This window comes from Columba livia, chromosome 16 (genome assembly GCF_036013475.1).
Source record: "Columba livia isolate bColLiv1 breed racing homer chromosome 16, bColLiv1.pat.W.v2, whole genome shotgun sequence".
NCBI classification, from domain to species: domain Eukaryota; kingdom Metazoa; phylum Chordata; class Aves; order Columbiformes; family Columbidae; genus Columba; species Columba livia.
In genome coordinates this window covers 13,931,118-13,950,432 of record NC_088617.1, presented here as the reverse complement: position 1 = coordinate 13,950,432, position 19,315 = coordinate 13,931,118, and the positions used below count along the sequence as shown (strand labels likewise).

Below are 19,315 nucleotides of genomic sequence, written 5' to 3'. Positions count from 1 at the left end.
AAGCCACCTTACACTTCCTGTGTTTACTCATATACATAAATTATACAACCCAACCTGATGTAGTAACATATATCCAGCAGTGAAGGAATCGCACCAAGTAGTTTTGGTGACAATCTCTTGGCATGTGCAGTGTAAGTAGTGCAGCCTGGATAAACCCAGCTTAATGTGGGTCCAGAAACCACCGGAGATGTGTGCAAAGCTCAGGGAGAACTAATATATTCTGCTCCTTAGCAGCTAAGACAACACAAGAGCTTCTGGTATCAGCTCATTCAGGTAACTGAAACTCTTTCATTGTGCTGTATATGGATATACATGTAAATCGCTTCTACTCATGTCTTTGCAGAGCAAAACCAAACTTCCGTTCTTACTTCATTCAAATTTGAATAAATGGATTTTGGCTATCAGAAAATAGTATACTTGCATGCAAAAGATTTCAACAGTAGCAAATCCAAGTTATCCACAAGATAGGGGAGAGACATTTTAAGTTTTACCACAGCAAATATATAGTTTAGTATTAAATAATTATGTCTATTGAATATTAAAATACAGATGTATACAGACAACATTTAAGTCTCAGGATGCAGTTTCATTATTTTAACCTGCACTAACTGCAGACTGCTTGCAATAGGTGCATTCACCTGACGTAAATTTTAAGAAAATACATATATTACTAAAATTATATTTTTATTATATGCTTTTCCTCCCTTCTTCCTCATCAATTAAATGCATCTTTCCCTTACCCACTTAGCACTGGTCCTGGGAGCTTCCCAGAACAGGCTCTTCCAGTTTGGCTTACTACCCATCCTGCATCATCTGAAGGACAACCCCTGCTCTAGCGTCAGTGTCCTTACCGCACAGCCATCCTGCTGCTCTGCTGTCCCTGTCACCGCTTCCAGCCTGGGAACTGCCTTCCAAGCAGAAAACACCCTGGTGTGTGTCAGGCTGAGTCTCATTCCCTTCCTCAGGCAGCTGGCCAACACAGGAGAGGCAACTCAAATTAACACAGTTAAAACCAGTAATGGATATAGAGCCACTCAGAATCAATTCAGGATGTAATTTCATTATTCATTTAATATAACTGTGGGTTGCTGCCAAAAGGGATGTTCCTGTCCTTCCTCCCTCCCTGTGCCAGCCAGAAATCCCCTCCCCTCCTGCCCTTGCCACAGGTCAGATCTGCTCACTGCCTCCTCCGCTGGTTTTTCCAGGACTGAGTTTTCACTTGGATCAGTGAGCTGACTGATGAAAAGGCTCTTTCAGCTCCTTGTGTACCACCTTTTTTTCTAAATCGGTCAGGTATAAAGACCTTTCTTTGAGATGTGGTTGTAAGAAATCAGGATTATTTGGGCAGTGTTAGCTCTTCAGTTGAGTGGATACAGCATGTGCTTGCGACGACGACAGATGATTCGCAGGGGCCTGCACTTAGCTTCACGATACGCTAAATCTAATTGAGATAAAGCATAAACAGAACGTAAGACAGAACCCAGTTTGCTAATCTGAGTTGCTGTGTAGTAGGGTGTTATTTCAGGATACAGAGGCGCTCAGGTTTCACCTCACGGCCCCTGTAAAGGAACAGCAGCCCCTGCAGCTCTCTGCTCCTCCGCGGCCCTGCAGCCCTGCCCTAGGCGCTGTCTGGCACGCCTGGCTGCAACGTGAGCGGATTTAATGCTGACTTTTTGCCAGGCCGGCTTTCTGCTGTTCTAGTGAACCGAATGAGCCTATCAGACGATCACAAGAACATCAGGACCGGTTCATCTAACAAGCTCTGGAGTCAGCTTCTAATCCTGCAGTGTAAGTTGTGGATCACATACAACATACAGCGTAGGCAAATATACAAATGAAGTAGTTAACTCCCTACAGTCTTCATGGTTCTCCCTGGATACAAGTAACCAGGGCTATAAATTAACATCATCATTAACGCATCAGCATGGGCATTCATGTTGTAAGTTTCCGAAACAGACAGAAGCCTTTTCATAAAACAGGTAACAATGTCTTATTTCAGAGAGGGTGGAAGCAGAGATGGGATGCAGGAATGCACCACGTCTTCTTCCAGCCCTCGTGAGCACTCTCTCTTATGAGGTACAGGAGAAGTTTGTAAACTCCTGCATGAACACAACAGAGAAAGGATGGAAATTGCCAGCTGCTTCAGCAGTAAATCAAGACCACTCGGACGTCAGCTCCACAGGCTGCACCGGGTGGCACCTGGGTCGGACCCCGGCCCTTCCTCGGGTGACACTGGGTACACCAGGGCCCCAGGGACCTGCTTCTCAGAAGCAAACTGAAGCACAGCCCATTACAGTTCCGTTTCTAGGAAGCATCATCCTGTAGAACAGGTTACACTGGAATGGTTCTCTGAAGGATACTAGCTGAAGATCTGCTTTTCAATAGAAAGCACAAGACAATTAGGGTGAATGCTGTAGTGTGACAGAAAGCCACTAAACTTGGCTCATGGACACTCTATTTCAAGAAAAGGAAATATATATATATATATATATAAAGGCAACTTGTCAAATAGAAAAAGCAACAAAAAGAAGGAATCCTGCAAGGACGTGAGACTGCTAAAAATGGAGGAAGTTGAAGGAGGCTGCCCTGGAAACGGCTGGAATTTAAAAGAAGTGGCAACTTCGTCCAGATGAGCGAAACAGGAAACCCCATAAACCACAGCAAACCCAATGCAAATAGGAAACTAAAAGAAAGAAATAATTCAAATGGTCTCTTGGCAAAGGATGCTCAAACTGCTAGTTTGTGTTACTTGTTTACCCATGAACTATATTACTCAAATGTGTCACAAGCGGGACATCAGCTACAGAATATGTCACAGAGGCACCTCAAAGTCAGTTTTAGGCAGACAATAAGTTCCAAAACAGACTTTATTCTGGCTGGAAAAGTGCAGCCAATAAAGTGACCAGAAACAGGGTTTATAGAACTAGTTAACAGTCCAACAACATAAAATACAGGTTTGGATATCAGCTGGGGAGAGCCTGGATATCAGTCGAGGGTTCTCTCCACCCTTCTTCCGCTCTCTTTCCTCATCCATCCCCACACTGATTGATGTTAGAATTTGTGTGGTCGAAGTTAGAAGCTGAAGCTACATAGTGAGTGAACTGGACTAGGTAAACTACTTATACCAAGAAAATAACAGGTTTTACAAAGGTAGGTTGAATGTGCATGTTTTCACTGCAATCTCAGGTAAAAGTAATCTTTTCTTTTTTCCCTCACCCAAACCAAAACCAAACCTACCTAAACCAAAGTCCATGATGTAGACCAACTAGGAGTTCAGTTTCCAATTAGTCTTCCATTAAGAAATGGAAACTAAATAGTCTAAGTAAGGTGATTCCTATAAAGTGAAATTTGGTTTCATATACTTGGGACACAGAAGAACCTTCACAAGCTTTAAGAGAGTTTCACATCATGTATCATAGAGTGGAAATCCATGGTACCACAGACACACCGACTAGGAGGTGCAGTTATTGTAAACAAAGCCCTGAAGATGTTAAAACACAAAGATTTTACTTTCAGAAGTAGCTGAATATCTTGACACAAGTGACTGAGTTTCAATACTCTAGTTCTGAACGAAGCTGAACCATCACACAGATGTCACATTTAACCCCTCCACGTTTAGAAAGCCTTGGTTACAACAGATTAATTCCCGATTTCATTCCCTAGGAACCAGCACAAGATAAGGAGGACACACCACACCAAGGCGACAGTGAAGGATAAAGCTGACTACACCAAGTCTAAAATTAACTCCTCAAGTAAGAAGTACTAAGAGAAATGTCCTCAGAAGCCTGTTCACAGCTTTTCTGCAAGTGAAGATGGCACGGCCGAGACATTCCAAGGTTTCTGTTTACAGGGCCTGAATGCAAGAACAGAACAACACAGGCTGGAGTGGATCTCTGGGGGTCATTTAGCACAACCTCCCACTCCAGGCTGGATCCAGTTGCTCAGGGCCCTACAGATCTGAAGATCTCCAGGGATGTAGATTCCAGCACTGCACACCATTCCCATCACAAAAAGGGTTTCCTTTTATCCAGTGGGAACTCCCCTTGCTCTGAATGGAAGACAGATGCACAAACAATGAGATTTTTAACCTGAAAATATCACAGACCAGAATAAAAAGAAAAATGAAAATTCAAAAGTAGTGATTGTTACAGCCACACATCAGCCTAGTTAAAATTCCCTTTCTAAACCCATTTAATAATGAATAAGGAATCAAGTCAGATACTTCACATTAAAGGTGTAGATGGAGCAGAAATTAATCTCCTGGTAGATTTTTCAGGGCAAATGTTAGTATGTCAAAATAACACGTTTAATATTAAATTGAGCCCTGCCTCTGAAAAATGTACTTTCTGGAATAAGAACACATGAAGAACTGCATGGGATCTGTGTAGCGCAAGACCTGGTCTGATACAGCTCAAGAGTGAACACCAAAGAAACAGCAAAAGAACAGCACCCAGCGCTCCCTCCTCTCTGCTCATACACCACACACGCTTCAGACGAGCATCGGCCCCTCTCAGGTCCTGTAGAAGCTTCTTCCCCAGTGCACTGAAACGCTGTTGTTCTTTCCGAACACACAAGGTTATTTACGCTCAGGCTTTGTCCTGCAGAAAAACTACTAAGGCAGCCTCACCCATGGCATCTAGTTTTGTGCCTCTTGAGGCTAAATCAAAGACTCTTTCCAACAGCTCTGAGCAGCCACAACTCCCAGAAGTAAGTCAGGGAGTGCTGTCCAGAGAAGGATGTTCCCAACGCAAGGCCCTTCGCAGCCAGCGAGTGTCAGGACAGCCGCCCTGACCCACAGCAAGGCTGATAAGACCTTCTCTAAAGCCAGCTGAGAGAAATTATCAAAGGCCTTTACCTGTTTTTAGTATTTCCTTCCTGCAACATTACAGCACATTTCTCCCATATTAACCTTTAAGCAGAATTTAGTTTAAAGACACTGCTGATGCAGTAATCTCAGAAATAGAATGAGTGCCCTAGTTAGTTCTGGATTGATTATTCACTCCAATACTACTTTTTTTTCCCTCCCTCTCCAAGCTTCATTGCCTTATACTTCTGGGAAATGGCAGATATGTTTACCTACCCCATGCCCAGTATTGCAACATCACAGCCATGAATTCTAAATAAACCCTCCAAAGAGATTTAAAATGTTCTGAAGAAGCGTAGTCATACCTTAAGATGTCATTAAGACAGTATTAGTCAGGTGAGTTGTAATACTAACAGGTGCCAAACCCAACTGTAAAAAATATCATATTAGTTTAAGCCACCATCATGGAAACAAAATGTAGATTATCTTTTGAGCCTCCTCCACATCAATTTAAGCTAATGAGTTTTAGCTGACTGGTGGGGAGCTCTAAGAGCACCCACAGAGCACAACACAATTAGTTCTCTGTTAAACCCCAGTAATGCAATTACTCCGGATAATACCTTACAAGCAAAACGGTGATAACCCACCGCAGCAGCATTCCCCCTCGGGCATGGCCCCTGGGCAGCTCGGTCTGGGCACACGGACTGCAGGTCCCACGGAGTGTTATCGGGCAACACCGACAGAGCCCATCGCTCCTCTCCCTACTTTTTCAACCTCCACATAGCTCAAAGATTTGCAGATTGAGTGATTCTGTGATATCTTTTATTGAACTAGCTGGAAATAACAAGCTTTTGTGACCAAATGCCCTTCTCCAGGCCAGGAACAGATGTTAAATTGAAACACAAAGCACAATTCACCTGAGCAGTCTGTGAGTTACGTGATAACTCTCTTTAAGTAATGTTTAGCACAGTGCTCTGAAACGGCCTAAAATGGCAAGAAATTAATTTTAGCAATGAATATGTGAATATGTGTTTATCGATCTGGAAAGGGGGAGTGTCAGGAGGATGGAGCCAGGCTCTTCTGGTGACAACCAGTGACAGGACAAGGGGCAATGGGTGCAAACTGGAACACAGGAGGTTCCACTTAAATTTGAGAAGAAACTTGTTCCTGGTGAGGGTGGCAGAGCCTGGCCCAGGCTGCCCAGGGAGGTTGTGGAGTCTCCTTCTGTGCAGACATTCCAACCCGCCTGGACACCTTCCTGTGTAACCTCATCTGGGTGTTCCTGCTCCATGGGGGGATTGCACTGGATGAGCTTTCCAGGGCCCTTCCAACCCCTGACATTCTGGGATTCTGTGAACACAGCAAACCACAGGTAATAAACCACACACACAGCACTTGCACATTGGAACCATGTCCAGTTTCCATGAATCCAAACCCCTCTCCTTCAGTCTGTGCTTTTCTAAATCCTACAGAGCAATCTCAAAATAACACTAATGCCACTGGCAAGGATTTTATTGTATTATTTCTGTGGTAGCTGAAGCTGGACCTAACCTACCCCATAGTTAAGAATATGCCACCGTCCCAACTCACTGTCAGACCAAGAGGATACATTAGCTCTTGCTGTCACAGAAGTTTTATTACTCCAATAACAACGCCAAAATACCAGCCATAAAGCTTGGCTCTATGTTGCAATCTGTACCAGCTGTGTTTCCCTTTACCAGGTAATTCCTGGTAACTCTGTTGAGGAGTTGCACTGATTTTGCCCAATGAATAATGACCAGAGGGGCTGTTTCAGCCTGCCAGGCTTCAAATACTCCAGCATTCAGAAGGATTTCTCTTACGAGCAGAGCTCTAGAGCTAAGCTTTCAAAGCCCTGTGACAGCGTTCTGATGAAGTGTTAACTGCAGAATAAATCAGCCTAAATCCAGGGAATTGTTCCAACAGATTAAAACCTCAGTGCCAAAGAGGAAGGAGGGGGTCCGGCTCCCACTTTATAAATATCTCTTTGTTTCAATCCTGCCACCCGCTACTTTCATTTGGTGGTCTTAGTCCTTTCATCAGAAGAGACGGTGAGTAATGGGATCATATACACTTCATGCTGCTAAGGCCTCATATGCTCCCATCATATCCTCTTCAAAGACACCTTTCTGAGCCTGCAGAGTTTTGATCTGTTTAGCATTCTTTACAAGGAATTCATTTCACACCTTTGATCGCTCTTGTCAACCTTTTCAGGATCTCTCCCAGTTTCGCTGGGTCTGTAAGAGCGATGAGCCCAGCTCTCATGCGGCATTCGCACATGGGCGCACGATGCCTTTACACAGTATGTTTCCTGCTTTGATCACTATCATTTTTTCACAAGCATCAAACCTTCAATGTGCTTTTCCAAACACTGAGATAATAGTTCGCTAGAACTGCCCATTATAACTCCCAAGTTTCATCTCTGACTGGAAAGCCAATGCAGAGCACATCGCTACCCATACGGTGGAGGCTCTTCTCCAGCTGCATTACTTCACTATACTAAATCTAAAATGCTATTTCATCACTCAGTGCCATAGGATTTTTCCACGTTTCCTCCAAGCTAACTCTCCTGTTTACTAGCATAAATTTATTATTTTTAATCAACAAACAAACATTGTCACCTTTAGTCCATCTATTTTTGTAACTTTGACTTCTTTGTGCTTTTGGCCTCCAGATCATTCTCTGGTTAACGTTGTGAAAACACCGTATACAATAAATCTTCCCTCTGGTTATTCTTTACTCACCATCTGTGCCAGTCATGCTTTCACAAAGCTTCATTACTTTCTGTTGACCACCAAGTGGCTCCTTTCGAAGGTGCAAAGTCCCAAGCTGTTTAATGCTTCCTCCTCCTTCTTCTCATTCAACACCTTTGCTCTCTCTTGTCACCTTTCTCTCTGTCTCCTAGTTCTCTCACACTCAAATAATTTGCCAGAATAATTATGATTATAATGAGCTCCAGTGTAGACTATTTCTACGTTTTACTGCTCTGTAGGACCATTTTCCATGCTTCCTCAGGGACATATATCAGAGTTCCTTATTAGAAATGTGCATTTGGCACTGCCACATACCTTCATAAATGTGCGGGCAACCTTCCACGCAATGCCCTGCTTCGCCCACCAATCCTACAATTTGGAATTTTGTTAAAACCAATTTTTTATTACATCATTTTAAATCTAAGCTGCCCATATTCTATCCCCTTGACCTCACGCTGACCTCACTTTTTTTTTAATTAGCCCTTTTATGTACATTTCTGCATTAGTGTATGAGCTCCAATAGGTTAGTGCCGGGTAGCTGCAAACAGAGAAAAGTGTCCATCCAGTGCAGCAGTCAAGCCCTGTGCTCCTCCGCCTGGTCAAGAGCGTCCATCACAAGAGGATGCAGTAGGAATCATTACAGGCTCAGGCATTCATTTCTTTCAAAACAACATGTTAATCTCACTTAGTTTCAGTAGTTCATCGTAGTCTTTTTAGGCTGTACACTTGGTTTTCTTGGACCCTTCAGGTAACGCTATGTATGCTGATATTATTCAACATAGTAAAGGCAGAAGAGATGGGTTTCATTCATCTGTCTGACCCCACTGCCTGGCACAGGATAACGCGTGTCTCTAATTCCTTCACCAAGCCGTGTACGCTGCGACGGAGCGATGCCATTCCTCTTGGCATCTTCTGAGTCAGCACTGAGTAACTTTCCATTTAATGAAGCCACCAACACTTTCCATTGCAGCCTGATACACTGGCACCTGATACACTCCTCCTGTTAAATATTTACCTCAGATCAGTTTGAATGTTTCAGTTTTTCTTCAAATGAAGCTGCAATCAGGGCAGAAACAGGGAAAGAGGCAAGAGCTCCACAGCCACCTGCCCTGCAGTGACTTTGCAGCCAGACTGGACTGAAACAGAGAACATCCCCTCCCCACCGCTGCCCTGCAGACAGACTGAAAGCTGTTTTCTATCTTCTATCACCCAATCAGTAGTAATAAAATGTGTTGCTCCTCATCCAGCCACTGCACAAGACAGCACAGCGTTGCTGAGCCAGGCTCCTTGCTAGGCCAGCGGTGATGGCGATCACCAACCCGTGTTACCGCAGGCACTCAGAGGAAGAGGCAGCTGCTGGCATTTTGGAGATGTGACTGCTTAAAAACGAGGAGTACACAGGTGTGCCACTAAACCTGCTGCACAGAAATCACTGCAGTCCTCGTCTGTTTGAGAAGAGAAAGAGACCCCCCTCCTCCTTCTGCAGCTGCACTTGGGGACCCAGAGGCACCCGAGCCCCCACGCCCCCTGCTCCCCACAGCCCCCCAAGTAAGGACCATTAGCGAAGGAATGTTGTTTGTACAAAACTGATGACCTGATCCCAGCAGGGCGGAAGGACTGAGAGGCATCAGCCTATGAATCCTTAATGTAAAACAAAATCTCTTTTTGAACTAATCCCAGAATGCAAACTGATTCCTGGATTTGAGATGTTAAGCTAGGGGGAAGGGCAGCCAAAGAGCCAGGAATCCATGTTTTAAATAAATTGGTAAGGAGAAGGGGGTCGCTAGAATTAGACGAATGACACAGGTAAACTGAGGCAGCGTTGGGTGGTCTGTAAACCCTGCAGTTCCAACCAACAGGGGACAGGGGAGGGGATTTGTGACTGGGATTTGGGGGGGATATAAGCAGGGGCTTTTTGCACTATTCAATGTGCCTACCTTTACGTAGGACACCCAGTCTTGCAAATTCGTTAATAAAATCTGCTTTGCTGAGAGATCCTGCCTGGGCCTAGTCTATTGGAAAGGTGACGATGAGAAGCAATTGGCAGCCGCTGCTGTTGGGAAACCTGGGCTTCTCTTCAAAATGCAAAAGAAAATTTGAGGAGTCTAGTGATTTAGAATAAAAATACTTCAGACTTCACTGGAAAAGTTTTGAAGAAATGTTTTGAAGGAAATGTTTCGAGATCAGGATTTAAACTGTGAGCTTTTCCTTATTGAAAGTTTTGACAACAGTAAGACTATACTCAGCTAAATAATTTTTGGGCCAACAAGGTGACTGATGATGGCGCCTACATAACCAGTTCATTTCAACACAGAGACATGGTAAAAATAGCAGCAGAAGTGTCATGTTTACAATCAACCCACAGTGCAGAATGATGTTTGAAGGCATTTAGTCTGATCTGAGAAAACATTAATACACCACATCAAAGAACTCAAACTACAGAAAGCAAGATACCTGCAGTACAACACTTCTCACTTCAGGCATTAATGCCCAGGTCACAAATTCAGCTTGCTGGTGCATATGTTTCAAGCCATTTCAATCCTTTTCCCCCCCAACAAGTATTACCTACCAATCAGACAAAGTACAAAGATTTATATTCTGGTGACCTCCATAAAAGGCTTAATAATATTTCTGCCTAAACGGTTCTTATTTTATAAAAATGAAGTACTGATGGTATTTCTCCTGCCTTAATGTAAGGTTTTAAATTCATATTCCTATTCTACTATTAATTTCTTCAAAGGTTACTTTAGCACACTATATGTATATATATATATATTTAAGAGAGCACAAGCTTCTCTGGCTGTTTTGTTGTTTTCATTGTTAAGAAACTGCTGTCTTTATTGAAGAAGAATAAGCAATTAAAGTCAGGTGGGCTGGAAAAAGCAGCAATTACCTTGTGAAAGGCCGAAGGAAAAACCTCCACTACCCTTGTACTACTGAGACAAAAATATCTAACTCTCACCGAACGCCTTCTTCATCTGTCTGTGATATCCTGAGCAATACCATTTTAAAAGCTGGCGTTTGACAGCTGTCCTGTGCTTGTTTTGCAACCTCCATAAAACATCCTTTTTTTTAAATGAGGGAAATAAAAAAGATGAAGTTTTTTTCCAGAGCGAAGCAGCTCCCAGGACGGGAAGCCGAGGATGCTGTTTGCAGCTTGGCCATGCGTGACACCAGCACCCGGAGCCCCGTCCCTTCACGGGCACCTTCTGCTCCACCTCACGGCCCCACACATACACACACCCTTTGGCACCACCAGGGGTTCTTCTCCCTTGGGGATATCACAGTTAATAGAAATACCCCACCAGGATGACAGATTTCTAGAAGTCTTTAAGGGTCGCTGCATTGCCAAGAAAAACTGTGATCGGTGAGGAAATATTCTCTAACGCTTAAGAAGACCACCGAAAATGGAACACGTTCATGTAGAACAGACACAGGACCCGCCTCCCGACTAACCAAATAGTGGGCTCTGCAAATTGTTTTCAAGACATTTTTATACTGGTGAGCACAGCAGCATATGTATAATTACAGTGGCCTAAAATTACCCTTGAAAACACTTCTTTTAGGCAATCACTATCAGGCATAACAATAAAAGCCGTTTCTCCCAGTGTAAGCGGAATGACTGTCAGAAGAGCCCGATGGTCTCTCTGCTCCAGTGACCCGTCAGTCAGTGCTGGAGCTGTGGCCTCCGGGCGGCAAAGGGCTGAAACACCTGGACACGGGAGCTGTGAAGCCAGTAATCCCCTAGAACTACCCGAAATAGGAGAGTCATAGCCAACATTCCTGTGCATCTGCAATGAATTTGTGAAGACAACATGGGAGTACACATCGCACAAAATGTATCGATTCATATTCAGTGTGCATGAAACAAAAAAAAAAAAATCCCCAAAACCAAACCAAACCCAGCAAAAAAGATTTAGTAAAAAGGGAGCAAGATGTCTCCATCAACGTCTCATGCTGGAGAGGGGCCAGAAAGGCTGAGTGCATCCATACCCAGTCAGGTCACCCACCAAAGAACAGTTATTTCAGAAGGTAAGACATTTTGGGGGAGGATGGTGCTCCTTATCCTCACATCTCCACCACGGAAGTTCAGAAGAACCAGATACTGCCCAAAGAAATCAGGTCAGCAAAGGCCTCTGACTTCCCTACAGGTTTGGGTGGAAACCTGGAACACCGGCTGAGTGACAGGGAGGCAGTAACACCTCTGAGCAGCAATCACACGTCCACAGCAAAATCAGCAACTACTGGCACAAAGCAGTCTGGACACATATCCTCACACTATGTGCAATGCATCCAAGCATATATTCAAATACAATTAATAACCTGAGCTAAAGGACAACAAGATCGACCCACCTTTAAGCCCCATTGGCTCCCTTTTTAAAGAGAAGCTGCAACTCCAGCTGCAAGCACCACAATCAGCAATTGCACAGAAGTAACCCTTTTGGGTGTAGAAACCAGGAGAAATGCCAACAGTTTATATTTTCTAAGATTTGGAATGTTGCTGAAGAGAACATGGAGAACCTTTTGTGAGCCAGAGAGATCACACAAGCACTGGGTGTTTCCTGCAGCATCACTGGGAGCAGGACTGGACCTACGTGGTGTTTGTGGCATTTTAGTCCAAGTTTAGAAAAAAAAAGACACTTAGCTCTCCAAAACCCCAAATCGCTTGAATTTTTTCCTGGAGGCGAGACAATTGAAACTTCTTCATTAACTCTTTTGTACAAAGCCACAACCTCCTCTGTGCTTTTCCATTCAACCCTGCTGGAAAATTCCAGCCCTTTTTGCAATTTAGAACTTTGTGTTGAAATCTTCATGATGATAGGCCAGTAACTGAAATATTACAGTTGACAGTCCTAGATTACTCTATGCTGGCTCCTTGATCATAATCATTCAATGATATGACACAGTAGGGATGAGTATGGCACCAAACACCACAAAGTGACAAATGTGGCAGCTGTAGCCAGAGAGACAGGACGAGGACCCAGCACTCGCAGACACAAGCGAGCGCAAGGTCTCAGCAAGGAGACATCTTCATGGACAACCTTCTGAACGACTCCTCGTCCCATTTGTTTCCTCCAACACCATACCAGCAGCTACAGCATTCAATTTAGGTAGGTATCATAGCGTGTAAAATGCTGAAGAATAACACGTCCCTTTGAAGCGAAGTGTCCCTTTGAAGCGATGTTCTTCCTGCAGCTCCCAGGTTTCCCCCAGAGCTCCCAGCAGCACAACCGCACTCACCTCGGTGGGGACAGAACTGAGGAGCCACTCGCTGCCAGGGAATCTGGCAAATTATTGACCGATTAGCCAAATATCAATTGGATGCAATACCTGCTGGGTGTTCCATCCATTTACTGCTAGAAGCCACCAAAAACACTTAGGGCATACGAGCTCTCTTACTGACTTTTTCTTCTCCAATAATGAATGTTTCCAACTAACTGTTTTTCTTAAAATGTGATGAAAGCATAATTGTGTTCTATGGCTGAGCTATCCATGTGCAGATCTTTGCTAAGCCCTGTGCCCTCTGTCCGCCCATGGATAAAGCTCAACTGCACTGTGAGATGAGAAAAAAATCTTCCCTGGCTTTCCTGAGGACTGTAACAAATACATTGGGTAACCTCTTGATCCAAGCTGAAGAGAAAAAGAAGTTGAATTTGTAACAAGGGCTATTTCTTTGACGAAAACCATGTGAGAAGGAACTACATGAGCAAAATAGCAAAGGTGGAATATCATACAATGGTTAAAAACGCTTCTTTGTCAACTGATGAGCGTGTGCTTGCTCAACAGTCCCAACACCGTCACGTGAATTCTCCAGCCACAGCAGAGACAGTCCGTGCAGGACCTGGCCTGGCAGCACAGAAAAGCAGATTAAACCACTCCCCAAGCCCCCACCTTGCACCATCAGGAAAATAAAGCACAAAGCCACACACAAGCCCTCCTTCTCTGCAAGGAAATACACGAACCCAAGTCATATAGACATAATTATGTAAATCAAGTTCTTCTTATTGCTTATGCAAAGGTAGAAACGCCTGCGCAAACTGAAAAAAAACAGACCTTAGTGGCTAAGCAATACATTTCACAGCCAAAAGAATACAACCACAGCCAAAAGAAACTGTTAGAAGCATCAAACTTCAGCACTCCATACAAGGACAACCCAAAAAACCCCTCTGCAGAAAATTTTTATTATGTACGACAACAGAACTGGTGAATCTGGATACGCATTTTCAAGAATATACTTGAAAAGCCTAGTTCGTGAACAGAACCTTCATTAAAGACCTATATTCTTTGTATTTAGGAAATTTAAATGTACCTCAATCCCAAATAACTATAGCATTTACAAAATGCTACAGCAAAATTTGTGAATTTCCAGTTACATATTTTTAAAATATTTATGATGCAATTGTTCCTAATAAATTAAAGTCCACATATAGGATAAAAAGTGTTACTACATTGCTGTTAATTTACATAAATGTACTAAAAAAATCTCCTTATTCACTTTGTTTAGGGAATTCCAGATATTAACCCACAGTCAGATTGTTGTACAGTGAAAACGTCTAAGAAGCAGGCACAAAATCAACCAAATTAGCACCTGGGTGCAGTTCACACACCAAGTGATACTAATCTAACTACAAGATCAAGTTTTGATGCCAGTTTGCAATAAGAAGTGCAGGGCTGTGCACAGACACACGGCCTCTGTCTGCACTACGGCTGAGCCTGGAACGTCACAATTTCAAGCAGCAGCAGCGAGCACAGAGATACAGAGCGATCTCACTGAACTGGGGCTGAGGACATCCACACGTTGGTGTACCAGCAGGGCAGCGACGCTACATCAGCGTTAACCGGTAATTTGTTGGGCTCGTTTGCAGCCTGCAGTCCTGCGCAGCAGCACCGCTGGAGGGGGCACAGGACAGGGCTGTGAGGACAGCGGTGACGCCCAGGGGTACAGCAGCACCAGAACGCTCAGGAGCTCCTGACTGCTCCCAAGTAGCAAGTGACAAGACCAGAGGAAATGGCCTCAAGTTGCACCAGGGGAGGTTCAGATTGGGTACTGGGAAAAAATTCTTCCCGGAAAGGGCTGTGGGGCATTGAACAGGCTGCCCGGGGCAGTGCTGGAGTCACTGTCCCTGCAGGAGTTTAAAAGGTGTTTAGACGTGGTTCTCAGGGACATGGATTAGTGCTAGAGTTAGGTTAGGTTATGGTCGGACTTGAAGATCCTGAGGGTCTCTGCCAACTAAAATGATTCTATGATTCTATGAACTTCAGCGGCTCTGCAGCTGAAGGATAAATGGGAAAGCCCTCGCCTGGACTAATAAGCAGCTGAAAACAGATGACGGAGGGAGACGTCCAGGAGCCTTCTGCAGTGCTCTTCTATCCGCTGTGTTCACAAACAACCCGGGCAAACGGGCGAGGAGTCAAAGTCTCCCAAGGATATAAGCTCTTCTGACAGTAACAAGAAGGGCTGACTGAAGACCCGCAGAAAAACCCTGGGAGACTGAATCATTGGGAAATAAAATAACAGATGAAATTCAGAGCAAATAAAGCAGCAGTTTAAAGAAAAATGATCCTAATTTCACATATAGAGTGATGTGCTCTAAACTCATCATTAATATTCAGAAAGTCTTGCTGGAGTCATGACAGGCAGATAAAAGCACCAGCTCACAGTCATTCAACATAGAAAGAAAAACATAAAGTTAGGAAATGATTAGTAATTAAACAACCATATAAAGCTACAGAATGTCTGCAGCTTAAATCCTGGATGCAGCACCTGTTCCTTCATTTCAAGAGGACATAATGGAAGGGGAAAATATTTTTTAAAAGGAAAGAAGATTTGAAAAGATGAATAATGAGGAATAATAATCAATTAGGCTCGGGTTCTTCTGCCTGGAAACAGAGATGACTGCAGTGGCATATCACAGAAGCCTATAAAATCATCGTTGCATGGAGAAGATAAACAGGGATCAGTTGTTCATTGTTTCCAAACAATACAAAAGCTACGAGACATAAAATGAAGCTAGCTGCTGTCAAGTTCAAAAGAAAACAAGCAGAGGTAGTCAGCACCTACAACATTATTTTGTGCTCTGGAAGGTCTCCCCTGGGACGTGTCAGTGCTCTACATTTAAATGGACCAGAGACACGGGCAAGCTCACAGAAGAAAAATACATTAACCGTGAACAAAATAAAGGCAAATAACAGCCACCTCTCGACACCCTACAGCTGAGGAGAGACAAGGAAGTGATCAGATAAAGGTTTATATAATATGCCCTGATCTTACGCTCTTCTCTTTTTGGTCACTGTCAGGAAAGAATAGTGGACTAGATGGTTCCACCCAATTTTATGGCTGTTCTTACACCACAAAAATCAATTCCGTCTCCAGTACTCCTCAGTCCTTCTTTGAACTCACTAAACTTGCCCACCTGGCAAACGCCGATCGTCTGGGGAGATGAGGACACAGAGGCTGGATTAGGCCCTGCTTATTTAGCAAACTGAACTGGTCAGGAGAACGCCCAGTAAATGCTGGAGATGGCAGAAAACAGGGCAAGAATAGGATAAGTCCCTTTGCTTGCCAGCCACATCAATCTAAGATGTAACACACAGCTTCATCACAAAATACAGACGAAAAGGAAGCAGCATATTGCATATATCCTCTGTTGAAACACAGAGCAAACAGCTACAATTCCAGCTCTAGTGGGAAAAAAAAAAAGGGCCAGTTTCACATTTTTAATCCATCTGGTAATTACAAAGACAGTCTGGTTTATACAAGAACGAATAGTAAAGGTTACTTTAAAATTAAACATCACATTTATAACTTCTACTATATTTATACTACATAAAGTAAGGAACACCCCTCCAGCAAACTAAAACCCGTTGTAAATACAGAAACTCATCCAAGTCTGGTGAGAACGACAGCCAAATGAAAACAAAGCTATTCCTTCCCATGGCATCAATTTGATTACTACATTAAATTGTGCTACATCAGTCACAGAAGCCAAGAGGATATGACCAGACACAAAAAGGTGAATGATCAATAAGAATATACTATTAAAAATCTAGCAAGTCCCATTTACAATTCAGAATTTATGAGAACAGAACTGAAGACCAAGCGAGATTATTAGAATTTCTTATCAACTCAAATTTGCACAGTAGAAGGCACAAGCACCCAGTCCATCCCACGTCAGGACCAAATTACAACTGCTTTGCTTAATAGCTGACCTAATCTAGCCAGAATACTGAGAATTCCCTGGGAAAAGCAACACAGAATTGTATTATTCCCCCAAAAACACATTCACATTAAAACGAGACCACCGAGATGCATCAAGACAAACATCAGGAACATTTTCTTCAATACTGCACAGAGAAAAAGCAGCAAAACACTCCTCTGTTCTCCTTTAGCTATGTAGATTAAGCCAGGCTGTAATAATTACGGACACAAATAGTCTTAACCAGTACTGCGCAACTGTCCAACATGGAGCTTAAGAGTCGTGCACAGCAGAGACACGTTTATTTGTATCCCAGACCCAGCTGACAAGCGATGAGCCCAAGATAAACCCCGATAACGGAGGGTTACGCGACAGAAATAGAACTCGCTGTGCGTTTGGCTTTACCTTTGTCCAGGAAGCAGCAGTGGTGGTAATTCAGCTGAGCTATTGTTTGTGAGAATGACAATTAAATAATTAAAAATTAAAATCCCTATTCTGTTACACATGAAGACCCAAATGCCCCAAAAATTTTAAGCTGATTTGCTTTCTGCTATTTTTTTTAAATTTTTGTGCTTAGACTATATTATGACCACAATTTTTTGAGTTTCTTACAGAAAATACCATGCCTATATGTTACTACTTTGCTCTAACATCTACCTTGAGCATGCAACACAGTGATGTTTAAGAAAACTGTCCTAGAAGCATTTTTAAGAGAATTTCCTAGTATATCTTTAAGGAACCAAAATATATGTTGTATGTAATAAAGCCTCTGAAATCTAAAGGTACCCCTACACTTCTGTTTTCCAATGAAAAACACTTAAGATCCTGTCATGTATGATCAATGTGAACGATGAGCTGCAAACAGAAGCACTGGAGGACTGTCCTGGTTGAACCACAACAAAGATTTCTGAGGGTGATCTGAGATTATGAAAATGTAAATTAAACAGGTTTGTTAATTTCAATTAGTTTTTAACCTTGGATACAAAATGAATAGCTAGGAATACAACTACAGCCTTCAATAACGCTGCTTCCAGCAGCTGTATAATTTTCATTTTAGAACATTTCCAGCTTTCACATTTGCAAACATCTCAATATAAGTACAGTCCACACTAAGTTTCTGCCCTCAAGACAAATTTCAGTGCCTCATATACCACATAAACCACGTTTCAAAATCCCAAACAAATAACTGAAATTGGAACAGTCTTTGCCAGTCCTGAGCCCTCTCCACAGGCCAATAATCCACATGAACCCTAGTGACTGTCCTTCTTCTTCAGGAGTCTGTCCCCAGTTCAGTGAGACACACGGCTGGGAAGCTCCGCTCCCCTGATCCAAGGAAATTATTATGCTAGAGAAGCTCCACACTGATTTTAAACTCAGCTCTTAGAATTTACATTACCTTTTTACTCTTCACCACAGACTGATACACTGGTGCTAACCACGGTTTGACACGCTCCAGGATTTGGAAGACTGTTGTCCTCTTGTTTCTACAGAAAACGCAGAAGCCCCCAAGTCCTCCTGTCTGAACACGGGAGACACACAAGCACGCCTGACACAGGAAGCACGAGTGGATTCTTCTCAGTTTGTAACTCCCATCTTCTCATCACCTCAGTATTCAAGCACAAAAACCCTTCTGGGTTTCCCAGATGCAACACACTGACATTTCTCAGACCTTTCCTATTCTCCAGAGTAAACACAGAATCCCAGGATGTCAGGGGTGGAAGGGCCCTGGAAAGCTCATCCAGTGCAATCCCCCCATGGAGCAGGAACACCCAGATGAGGTTACACAGGAAGGTGTCCAGGCGGGTTGGAATGTCTGCACAGGAGACTCCACAACCCCCCTGGGCAGCCTGGGCCAGGCTCTGCCACCCTCACCCCAAACAAGTTGCTTCTCAGATTTCAGTGGAACCTCCTGTGTTCCAGTTTGCACCCATTGCCCCTTGTCCTGTCACTGGTTGTCACCAGAAGAGCCTGGCTCCATCCTCCTGACACTCCCCCTTTCCATATTGATCCCCATGAATGAGTCCCCCCTCAGTCTCCTCTTGTCCAGCTCCAGAGCCCCAGCTCCCTCAGCCTTTCCTCACACGGGAGATGCTCCACTCCCACTGGACTGGAGTGAACACAGGCCACTGAGTCACCCCAGTTCTGCTACAAACTCTGACGGTGACCCACACGCTATGACCTCACCGTGTCACAACCTCATCACACGCCGGTTCCAGATTCTTTGGCCTCCAGAGGAACCAAACAAGGGCTGTGACACCAGGTCCCCCGGCAGCGCCGCAGCCCAAGGCCGAGCCAGCCCTGGCCCTTCCCGGGAGCCCCCACAGCCCCTCACTTGTCCTGGAACGCCGCGTCTCTGCGACACGCTTCATCATGATCATTTTTAAGATAGTAAAAGCACCTGACTTTGCGACAATGACTTGAATTACTCCGTGTAACTTACATTAAATACAAAATAGCAGCAGGCATTGGCCTAAAGTAATGATGCAAGCAAAAAAAAAAGTTTTACAGACTATTCCCTTCCTATCCACATAGTAACAAGACTG

The 19,315-nt window shown here is 43.7% G+C and overlaps 1 protein-coding gene across 4 annotated transcripts in view; it reads right to left on the bottom strand.

Annotated features, from left to right (window-relative positions):
* NDRG3 (NDRG family member 3) overlaps positions 1-19,315 on the bottom strand; it is a 61,143-nt gene that overhangs the window by 41,138 nt on the left and 690 nt on the right. The window contains exon 1 of one of the 4 annotated variants that reach the window (XM_065032643.1): positions 18,169-18,621. The exons of 2 other annotated variants lie outside the window; for them this stretch is intronic. The gene's annotated coding sequence lies outside the window, so the exon portion shown is untranslated. Of the gene's footprint in view, positions 1-851; positions 965-18,168; positions 18,622-19,315 lie in introns of those variants that run through there. One more of the 4 variants, XM_005514638.3, reaches the window with a different exon arrangement.